This window comes from Microtus pennsylvanicus, chromosome 5 (genome assembly GCF_037038515.1).
Source record: "Microtus pennsylvanicus isolate mMicPen1 chromosome 5, mMicPen1.hap1, whole genome shotgun sequence".
Lineage (NCBI taxonomy): Eukaryota > Metazoa > Chordata > Mammalia > Rodentia > Cricetidae > Microtus > Microtus pennsylvanicus.
The window spans coordinates 111,378,405-111,390,500 of record NC_134583.1 but is presented as its reverse complement, the minus strand read 5'-3'; the positions used below and the strand labels follow the sequence as shown (position 1 = coordinate 111,390,500).

The following is a 12,096-nucleotide window of genomic DNA, read 5'->3' as shown; positions in this document are numbered from 1 at the left end:
GATTTCCTGACTCTCAAACCATTTGCCAAAGTACAGATCAAACAGCGAAAATAAGGTTGCACTGTGTGTTGTATGTAGAAATGTGAGCCCATAGCATCCTTAGTCTTAAGTGAAATCATCCTGTCTTCTTTTCCTTTCTCTTCTCAATGAAATAGTAACTCCAGCCATAGGGAGTCTCTAGAGTATACCGTGTGGGGAAGCTGTCTTATTATAGAGATGGTGGCATAAAAAGAGATATTCGGGCAGCGTCATTTAAAGCCTGGGACTTTAGGCACGATCTTCCATTCCAATAAAAATGCAGTCAGATTCACAGCCTCACATCCCAAACTTAAGAGCTGTTTTCCCATAAGTGGGTGTAACTTAATTTAAAGCATTCTAAACACAGTACTGTATTCCTTGAACAGTGATTTGCCACACAACGGATGAGGCATCTATAAAAACGGCAGTGAACCACGGAAAGAAGACGACTTGAGAACATATGCTCAGCTCGGAGCTTCAGTTCACATCATTAGGCCTTCCACTTTCCCTATGTGTCAGTCTTTTGGCTGCTTTTATGCTAGTTTCAGAGCCATTTCCTATAGTACCTATTTAGATCTATCTAGATCGAAAGTTCCTACAGTTTAAGTCGGTCAATTAGATTAACAAAGTTTCATCTAAAAATCTGGTAGATGATAATTGACTTTTCTAATAAGATTTGGATTCATCTGAAGATTTAATGAACTCACGATCGTCTTCTAATGAAACCCCATAGAAGTACCTTTGTTCTTTGGGGATTTCTGGAAATGTGACTCACAGGTCACTGCCTGAAGAAAGAGGTAAGGTGTGTAGCATCATATTAGCCAAGGATCAATTAATGTAATCATGGGTGGAGGATGATTGATGAAGGATGCTGAGTAATAAAGGCTTTTCCCCTTGCGCTTGTTGTTCTAGACTAAAATTGCAAATAACGTTTACATGATATTATTATATGTAGCAACTAAGCAAGTGTCTGTAAAAGTCATCAGTCTGGAAGGTGGAAAAGTGAGTTATCAGTCCACTTTCACTGAATTAATAAACTCCTCAATTAGCACCTTCAGTGTGCATAACTTAGCAAGGGGTTGCACCTTTGTGTCTCTGCTCTTTGGGCTTAGATAAAAGCATTTGTTCTTCTGAATACTAGGATTCATTTGCAGCACCTTTTTGTGTTTATATGTGTGTTCATGTGGCTTGGAGAACACGTGGGTGGGAGGTTATGAATCTGCACCTGTGTTGCACGTGTGTGTGTGTGTGTGTGTGTGTGTGTGTGTGTGTGTTCTTGCCTAGGCCAGAGGTCAGCCTTGGGTATCATTCCTCAGAAGCTATCCACATTGTGTTTTGAAAACCAGTCACTGTTAGAGTTAGTTTTTATAAGCCTGATACAAATCTAGACAGACACACTCAGGAAGAGGAAATCTCAATTGAGAAATTCCCTTTACCAGAATGGCCTGTGGGCATGTCTATAGGTCAGTGATGAATTTATTTAGGAAGAAGTCACAGGGAGGTAAGATGGGTCAGACTGTGAAGGGATTCGAGTAACACGGATTCTGTATGCCGTAGTTAGGTGATGATGTAAAAAAGAGGTTTTGAGTGAGAGACTGGTACATGCTTGTACACGCATGGTTTGCTCACTGGATTATAACCGTCAGGTTCCAGTCATCTATCTACTTCAATTTGCTCTTAGTAAACTCACCTACACAGTGATAACATGTAATACTTGCTTCCTGGATTATTAAAAGCCTAAATTTAGGCTTCAGTTTTTAATAGCATGTATCATAGTTTAACAACTTATTTGGATTTTTAAATTGAAGCCGTACTGATTATATCCCAGACTTAGGCTTAAACCCAATGCAACTAGACTCAGAAACACATTGGTCCTAATGGGCTGAGTGTTCCATTTACTGAAATGTCATTGTTCATTTGTTTTTCATTGATCCAAAGAAGGTTTTGACATGGCAAATGACTGAATACAGTTAAGAGAGTCCCTTGGGTTTGGTGAGGAGATATTTAGTTTTCTCTCTAAGTATTTATTGCTATAATCAGTAGCCTGATGAGCTGCTAGTAGTTATTCTGTCGTTAAGAACAAAATTAGTTGTATTTATTAGAAATTGTTCCGAATATTCTCACCTTAAATCTTTAGGAGTGAAAAACCATTTACTTTTTATATGGGTATGGATTATTTTTATTATTATTATTTAAAATATAAAATAAAACATATTTATTATTATGAATTAAAAATAAAAATATTAGCTCAGACTTTGTAGTGAAATGCTTTATCAGAGAAGTGCAATATAACCAAGCCATTTTTTTTCTTTTGCTCCTTTTACATATCAGGAGTAAATGCTGCTATGTCTCCCTCCAAATGTTAGGTTGAAATCTAATATCCAGTGTGATTGTCTTTAAAGGGGGCTTTTTAGAAGACAGTTAGGTCACGGAGGGTAGAACCTTCAGGGATAATTTTGCTGACCCTGCAGGAAGAGTCTGGAAAGGCTCCTTAGTTCTCTGAGTTTTATGATACAGTGAAGCTCACAATACCACGAGAAGTTGTGGGAGGATTATCAGTAGCTGCAAACAACTTGGACAAGGTACGAGTCGAAATCAGCCTCACTGATATCCTCATCTCAGACTTCCACCCTCCGGAACCGGGCACAATAGATTGTGGTGTTTATCAGCAACGTGATAGCAACTGCATGTGATGGGTAGCAAGCGAGCAGGTGGCTGCTTGGAAGAACGTCCTGACATGCTTCCGGTAGGAGAGCAGAGCCATTCCTTTTGAAGAGAGGCTTACCGAGCAGGTCCTATTATTGTACTGGCTGTAAACTATCCCAAGTGTTGCAGAGATCCTCTAGCTGATGTCAGTGACAGCTGCTCGAGAATCCTTTGGGTGGGTGTCCCCATTCCCCAGCTCTTGTGGATACTGTTGGTTTAAAAATTGTGATTGCCGTCTTTCTTCATGCGCTGAATAAAACACAGAGCCCAGAAGGACTTGGGAAATTTCACAGCTGTTGCCTAGTGACTGACGGCAAATGAATGACTACTGCAGTGTATGCGATTCCAGCCTTGTCACCAGGGGAGAAGGAAAATCTCTGTGGGATAGCCTCGACTCTAGATATCTCTGTGGGATAGCCTCGACTCTAGATAACTCTGTGGGATGGCCTCGACTCTAGAGGCTTGTCTGCTCTTACCACAGAAGTAGGCTCAGGACAGGTTTCTCTCGGAGCTGACTGTGTCTGGCTTCCTCTGCTCTTGTGGAGTCCTTGTGCTAGCTCTCCTGCAGGTTTCTTCTGAGACCAAGAAATCCCTGTTTCATGCTCTTTCACAAGGAAACCACACATACTTACAGATGCGGAGACTGGTCAGAGCACATTCAACAGAATCACCTCTCCTGCAGATAGACTAGACTTAGAAGACATATAATCCCTTCAAGGAAGGCATAATTAATAAAGCAAGTGGATCAAGTTTGTAAATTATTTAATGAAGAGCTTAGTGTAGTTTTCAAAGAGATACAAGATGGCGCTTGAAGATTTTGAAAAGAAATTCTTTAGTTGCTTTATAGAAGGGATAGAAAATCTTTGAAACAAGATGATGTAAGGTTTGTTTGAGAATTGCCATTAGGCCATTTTATCTAGTGGGAAGTGGGAAGTTACCATTATGCCATATTACGGGATGCCTTGGAAGGAAATGTTTTTGCGCTAAACTTGAAGGACTGTGGAAAACCACTGCGTGTTTTTGAACAGCACCACATGTCTGTGAATCTACTTCAGCTGGTGACAGTCTCACTACAAGGAATGAGTATTAGTGATGGGAAATAAAAGCTGAAAAGAGCAGCAAGTTTAACAGCAAGATGAGAAAACGAGAAATACCACAGCGGTGCTGAGTATGGAACAAGGAAGGACATTCCCGAAGTAGAGTTGATGGGGCTTGGAATGTAACCGGACAGAGAGCAAGAGCTAGAACAGCGACTGGGTTTGTTGAAGTGGTGACCGCATAGTGTTTTCCCAGAGCAGAATTAACTGCACTAATGAAAACACAAGTCAGCGTTCTCTTCAAAAATGTAAACACTGGGGCCAGGGGTGGTGGTGACTCAGCCAGTAAAATGCATGCTGTGCAAGCTTGCAGCCCTGGGTGTGACCTCCAGCACCCACACAAAAGCCAGACCAAGATCTGTGTGCATCAGTAATCCTAGTAATCCTAGTATGGGGTAGCCAAGAAAGACAGACACCTGGGGCTTGCGGGCTAGCTAGTCTACCTGAATCTTTGACCTGCGTGTTCACAGAGACCCCGTCTCACAATGTAGAGAGCAATAAAGGAAAACCCTGCATTGACCTCTGGCCTCCACATGCGTGTACCAGTGTGTATGTGTGCATACCTCTATGCATATATGCACATACCAAACACATACACACCATTTTAGAATCTGGATCAATTTAATGATAGGGAATGCTCTCAATGTTATATTTATTCAGCCCGGAAAAAAAGTATAAACTTATTACCTGATCTTGTCACATGTCACGTTTATGAGCTGGGAGAGGTAAACAAGCCTTTCCTCTTAGGTTTTTATTCCTCTTCAGATGTGGGGCCCTTCTTTCTGTAGGGATCATAATGCCATGCTGTACGGCCTGCGGTGATTTACGACACAGCCGCATTTGGACTGTTTTCTGACTAACGGCCAAGAGAAAATGTGAAGCCCAAATAGAATTTTCTAGGCAACCAAGGGCACAGCAGGAGGTGTGGCAATGCTTTAAGAAAAATAAAAAAATAAAACGCACTGCCAGCAAGTCCCTTGGTTAGAATTATGGGAAATCGTTGGGTCACAAAAGCTAGATTTAAATGCTGCTTCCATTAACAGCGAGTATTTATTTATTTTTTTTGTATAAATCATTTAAATTCTGTCGTCCCATGATTTCCTTCTGTAAAGCCGTACTTTCTTAAAGGATAATTGGGATGATATATGTTTCCTTATATTTGCAAAATGAAAATTTTATTCTAACTAATTTTAACTCTTCAAGGGAAAAGGGGAAGAATCTCTATATCTAGTGTTGTCTTTCCCTGGTTCCTTGCTAGGACACATCAAATTTATGGCTAACTAGGAGATCTCTTCCTCTGCGTTGTGTATGTGACAGTCTGTGTACTGTTTTTCTTTTGCTTTCACTAAACACAGAAGCAAGAGATGAGCAGGAGCCATTTTGCTTCAGAATAAACATTTCTCCTTCTCTCGTTGGCATTTCTTGGTCATGTAGTTCACTTAGGATAGGTGAAACTCATTCCGCCTCTGCTCTCCTACAGAGTTGTGTACTTTCTGACGATCCCTTAGAGTCTGTTACTTTTAAGAAGTGTTTCCTGTTGAGGTCGCTGCTGCTGGCTTAGTCCACGGAAAAAACTCTTGTTGTATCTTTTATTTTTACTTTTTGGCATTTCCTGAAAGCGACAGGACGATGAAAAGTGACCTGCTGTTTGGCCCTCCCCTGCCTCAGCGCAACAGCTTCTTGGTTTGAGTAACTGAGCAGTCCCCCCTCCTGGCTGCCTCTGTATGTGTATTCCTGTGTTTCTCCGTCTCCCTCTGCGTCTACTGGAGAAGAACCCCAGCTTAATAGCTTAATAACACTGTCCCCCCGCATTCTAGTGCACGCTTGACTTATGCCTTTGGTAACCTCGTATTCAACAGAAGAATATTGTAGCAACAATATCTGTCACCACATGCTACCCTGCTGCAGAGTCACAAGATAAGTATTGTAATTATTCACACTTTACTGTGTGGGGACAGAACAAGGTACTAGTGAGTCCAGACTGGAAATGTTGCTGCAAGAGGGTTTGTTGTTCCTTTTCATAGACCTAAGAGCTATTCAGTATGTATGTGTCACGATCCCTAGGAAGATGCCCGTTGCCATAAAGCACACTGAGGCGGGGATGTGCCTGGCCCCCCACTGGTGGTTTTATGAGTCAGTGCACCCGTGGAACAAAGCTCTGTGGGGGCTGATGGGATAGAACCTGGCTTTCTGTGACTCTCAGCTCAGGTTGTCAGGAGACGCACTGTCTGACTCAGTGAGGCAAACAGAAGAGAATGCATGCCGTTCTTGAGCGTGGTCCTCACTTTTCTCTATGGATGGATTTGCTTATGCAGTTGCCTTTCCTGCATGATCTCTGTTTATGCCGAACTTGAAGTCTTAGCTGTCTTCAACGCATAGCCTAGGCTTGACCTTTGTCATCTAGGCAATCTTTCCCTGGTGACTAGATCTTTAATTCTCTACTGTGTGTCTATGTGAGTTTCCCCTCAATTCCCGTGGCTCTCATAGGATACATTGTATGAAGGCCTATTTTTCTGCTTCTGTTTTTTCCCAGTTAGATTGTAGCTAAGCAGCAGAACATCTCTGGACCTGTCCTAGCTTTTGGTGGTGTATGGAAGCACCAAGTGTAGGCAATAAATGCTCTAAAGGGAAGGTGAATCTTTAGTCTGCAACAAAAGTTGCAGTTTCTTATTTATTTTTATTCAATCTTCTGGCTTTATTGTAGCTCCAGTGAAATAAACTTACACACACATTTCTCAATTCTCTTTTAAGATATATCATAATTTCTAAGCAGTTGCTAGTCTCTTAGGAATGTACCAATTACCAGTGACAGAGCCAGAAAGTATTTTTGGTTCGCTCAAGTCAGGATCAAAGGTCTCAGAACCAAACACGCTCCAAGGCATAGCTCTTTGAACTGTGCTCAATTGCAAGCCCTCTTCCTGTGGAAACTACGAACCAGTGCTGTGGAGAGCTGGGGCTGGCTACATTCTTGTTGGAAGATCATCTGATCTTTCCTAGATCAGCTTTGTGTCATGGCTTCAATTCAGAAAACTGTCACCCAAGTTGAAAGCTGCCTGCGGAGGAGACTTTACAAAGGTGTGCTTGTTATGGCTTCTCAGTTTGGTGAGTAAATCCTGTCTGACTCCAGTGGCTGGAGAACCAGCACTTGAAAGTCAGAGAATGAGAACTGACCAGGGCGCAGTGGCTACGGAGAAGGGATTAATTTCAACACAGGTACTATCCGTTTCTATTCTTTATAATGTTCTCTAGGCTGCCAGTTTTCTACAAAGGAAAATAAGTAACCTAACTCCCAACTGTTGCCATTCTTCCTTGTATTAGTGGATATAAACATGTCTGAAGCATCCCTTAGGTACTTATAATTAAACACCAAGCTGAACAGGACACACTAAAAAGTGTCCAAGTTCTTCCCCCAGCATCATCCTCCGTGTTTGCTGAATGTCTCACATTCAAGATGTCTCAGCAAATCCCATTTGCAGTTACCTGACCAACACCTACTCTGTCCTCCTACAGCCAGCCACTCTTTTCTCCTGGTAGAGGAAGCCCCATTTCCTCTACTGTGATGGCCCAAGGAGTTACTTTGCAGACAGATGAGTTGTAGCCAAGGCAGCCTAATGTTTCTTTCTTTCTGAAATCATTAGAACTTGCAGGCTATCATTTCTATTCTTTTTTTTTTCTGTGTGATGGTGGTGGTGTTTTTCAGTTTTGCTTTTTATTCCTCCCTCCACAGTCCTGATCAGAGGTAACTTTTGACTTCGATATTGACCCAGCTTTCTGTGTTCATTACAATGTAGACATCTTGAACCTGCTCCCAAATGTAAATTTTTCAAAAATCATCTCCATATTCTAGTTGCTATTATGTCTTTCATAAGTATGGACTTAGTAGTAGTTGAATAAATTTCAAGTTTTATTAAGATAGAACTTAGTCTATCATTTCTTCCATCTCTCTTAGATTCAATTACTAAGTAAGAAAGAATTTAAATTGTAGTAGAAGGAGTGGGCTGCGTCCCAGTCGCCTAGCTAGCTTAACCCCCAAAATAACCACACAGAAATTGTATTAATTACATTACTGCCTGGCCCATTATATCTAGCCTCTTCTTGGCCAACTCTCACATCCTGATCTAACCCATATCTACCAATCTGTGTAACACCATGAGGTCATGGCTTACTGGGAAAGATTCAGCATGTCTGACTCTGGTGACTCCATGGCAGCTCTCCCTGTCTGCCTTCCTCCTCCCAGCATTCAGTTCTGTCTTCCAGCCTATCTAAGTACTGCCCTATCAAAAGGCCGAGGCAGTTTCTTTATTTAAGCAATGAAAGCAACACAAATACAGAAGGACCTCCTACACCATTAAATATAAATTATTGGGTTTTTTTATCACCCACAGAAGTATAATATCTGGTCACTGAAACTTCATTGGTGGGAAAAATATCTATGAAATGTGTCTCTATACGTGTCTGTGTATATACAGATGAGGCACTTTTTAATTACCACAAAAAAGATGATTCTGCTTTTTGACAATACAGTAACCAGAGATGGTAACTTGTTGTGGCTCAGAGGTGGGAGCTAGATTGGTTTCCGCTAAAGGAAGACCAGGTGCCAGGGCCTCTTGCTGTGTCTATTAATGTTCCCTGGCACTATACTTAGGGTCAAAGAAGCACAGACTCACTGTTACCTGTTGGCATATAGGATCAGATGTCAGAAACATGTATTCAGTTAGTAGGCTTCTGTTTGCAATATTGAGGATGGGGAAAGGTTTAGGGAACAAAGGAATGAGAAACCGATTGTTTTCATAAATGCTAAGAGGAGGCTTTCAGAATGCGGAGGACTTTGGGGAATTTCACCAGGGCACAGACAGGCGGAAGATTGAGGTGTGTGGAGGGCACAGCAGGGAGACCAGGCAGCCTGCAAAGGTCCAAAGCAGGGGCAATGGGAGTTTTTCTTCCTCTCTGGATACGCTCCACCGAATGCTGTATTTGACATGCGCTGCTAGCACATGACAGAAACACCCCTAGGAGTTTATATTCTTCTCACTACCTGCCTCAGAGAGAACAAGACTATGGTGTAGAAGATTCGTAGAAATGGCATATTAAAAATTGACATTAAATCGTGCACTATTACAGTTACACCCCGTTGACTTATCTCCAGAAAGCATTTTGTGACTGGCAACCACGACTGAGTTCAGTGGGTTTGGATAAACTGAGACCAGCAGCTTTTCAAATGGCTTTCAAAAGTTAACTGAGGAACCTCTCCAGTAATGTGGGAAAAGCTGATTTTTTTTAAACTATCCATTTAAATAGGCTTTCAGGTCTTTGTGTTTGTGTGGAAGGGAGAAAGAGGAAGATGGGGTTTTGATGGGTGCTGTTCTCTGTTAGAGATGCTTTTTCCTATGAGGTGCACAAGTGCATCCTTTGCTGGGTTAGGGGTGAAACCCATTTAGGACTTTTAAAAAATAATACTTCTATAAAGCATAAATATAACAAAATTTCTTAAAAATGACCTTTAAAAGCCGGGTGGTGGTGGCACATGCCTTTAATCCCAGCATTCAGGGGGCAAAGGTAGGCAGATCTCTGTGAGTTTGAGGCCAGCCTGGTCTACAAGAGCTAGTTCCAGGACAGGTTCCAAACTTACAGAGAAACCCTGTGTTGAAAAAAAACCAGGACCTAAAATGATATATAGATATGTACTCGTTTATACCGAGTCTCCAGTTGCAACCCATGTTCCCATGCATTCATGGGGTTGCCCAGGCTTGAATCCAGCCATCAGACAAGTGTTTCTAATAAAACAATTGAGGCAAGGTAAAGTAGTGTAGTTCCACCTGGCAAGAGTCAAGGAATGTACACACACACACACACACACACACACACACACACACACACTTACTTCACATTCTAACCAAACTCTGCATTCATTGTCCAGTTATTCTCTCATTGAAATGTTATAACGGTGATTGGTAATGAATTAGATCTATCCTTAGTAGGAGAGCCTAATTTTCTACTCACATATTACTTTCTTGGAATATTATTCTCACTACAGTTCTACCATTTTTCCTGAGAACAGATAATTATCACAAAGAGCAGATTGGCACATATGAGACATGGAACCAAAACCCAATTAGTATACAGAATTTTTGACTTGTTCTATTTCTTTCATTTTTCTGTTTCCGAAAGGGCTTGAAGTGTTTCTCAAGAACAATTCCCATGGCTCTCAGATTCTCTCTGGACGTGTTCAGGTGCGATTTTCCATGAACATGAAGTAGTTGAAGGGATTATTCATAGTGATGACTTTTTCCTGGATTTAATTACTTGAGAATAATCAAAAGTGAGCCCTGACTTTGGAAAAATCATACTTTTTTTTTCGATTGGTGTGTTTGAAAAAATCTCCTCCCTAGCCCTTTCAATGCATAAACTTTATGTCAATCAAGAGTGGACATTTGCACGTGCATGCATTTCCAGAAGGGTGACGTTTTCAGACGATGACTAGATTGTTTCCTATGGAGTAAACACTCATTTGGAATCACTCGCTGCCTGAGCAGATGTTAGAAGAATCTGCAAAATATTCTCAGTGAAATCACTGTTGTAATTACGTTGAAACTCATTTAGGGCTTTTTAAAAATAATATTTCTATAAAGTATAAATATAACAAAGTTTAGTTTTAAAAGGACATGAAATGAACCTGTATTGGTACTGGACACTGTGTTTAGGGGTGTGTGTGTGGATGGGTGTGTATGTGTTTGTGTATGTAGGTGACAGAGCAAGGGGATTTAAGAAAGAAAACAAGATGTTGGTTACAGTTCACCTATCACCTAGAAAACTTCTCTTTACAATAGACTGAGACTGTTACAGAAAACTACAGCTTGGCTCACTTCAGCAGCACATATACTAAAACTGGAATGACACAGAGAAGAAAAGCAAGATAGCACAGCCCCTGTACAAGGATGGCATGCAAACTCATGAAGCATTCCATATTTTTGAAAGAAAATATTTGATGACAATATCAAATTCAGTCAATATCTATGCAAAAATCCAGTCCTACAGAAGGTACTAGAAAGAAACCTCCAATCCTAGGAAGTTGGTAACACCCATGAAAATGCAGGCAATAGATAATTCTACACTAGCAAAACCCAAGAAAGGGAAACACACACCACCACCACTACCAACTTCACATGGAAAACCAGAAAACACACAATATCTAAAACAATCATGTATAAGAAAAACTGCTGGATGTATCATCATCCTTCATCTTAAGCTCTACCACAGAGTTATAGTTAAAATAGCATAGTATTGACATAAAAACAGACAGTTGGGTCAATATATTAAATCAAAGACAAAGACATATATATGCACACTTATGGACATCTGATTTTTGACAAAGAAGCCAAAATTGTACAATGAAAAAAAGAAAGCATCTTCAACAGATGGTGCTGGCATAACTGGATGATGGCATGTATGGAAGCATGAAAACAGATCCATATCTACCACCCTGCACAAAACTCAAGTCCAAGTGGATCAGACCTCAACATAAATGCAGTGACACTGAACCTGATAGAAGAGAAAGTGGGAAATAGCCTTGAATGCCTTGGCACAGGAGACAACTTCCTGAATAGGTTTCAGTAACAGCTTTTGCACTTGCTATCTTTGTGGTCATTTACCATTTATTGGTGAATGCCTTTACTCGAAAATGCACAAATGTTATGAGAGGTTGGTATGAGGAATGCATGGATTAATCTTGGAAAATACTTAGAGTAGACCCTAACAGAGCATGCTATAGGCCATCTAAGGGTCATCATCATTGTCAATTATCATTTTAAAAGGTTAGCAAACAACTAAAGGAAATTGCCAAAGACTATGGCAAACAGCTACCAAGAAAAATTCTTAAGTTGAGTTTTAAGTGTAAAAGTAGTCCCAACATGGAAAAGAAAACTTTCTCCAAATGGTGTGTGTGTTTCAACTGTCTTAGCATTTTTTGAAATATATATATTTAGGAAAAAATATGTTTACTGCATATCCAGTTGCTGTAATAGTAGTTCCCAAAAATACTTCAAGGATTTACAATGTACAGACATGAGAAGAAAATTATTATCATTTTCTGTCTTATAGCACACATACCAAATAAATCAGTCCACTTTTTCTTTTATTGTTATAAGTTAAAAACCAGAAAACGATGTGCAGGCAGATGGGCAAGTTGAAGAGGAGGTGGGCGATGCTTAAGCTTCATGTCCCCTGTAGATGCTTGGTTTAGTTGTGTGGAAGGGGTGTGGAGGATGTGTGCACTTCT

The 12,096-nt window shown here is 40.7% G+C and overlaps 1 protein-coding gene and 1 pseudogene across 2 annotated transcripts in view; both read left to right on the top strand.

The window, feature by feature from the left end:
• Positions 1-12,096, top strand: part of Prkg1 (protein kinase cGMP-dependent 1) — a 1,110,483-nt gene that overhangs the window by 210,680 nt on the left and 887,707 nt on the right. The window lies entirely within an intron of this gene.
• LOC142851521 (U6 spliceosomal RNA) lies at positions 10,679-10,791 on the top strand (annotated as a pseudogene).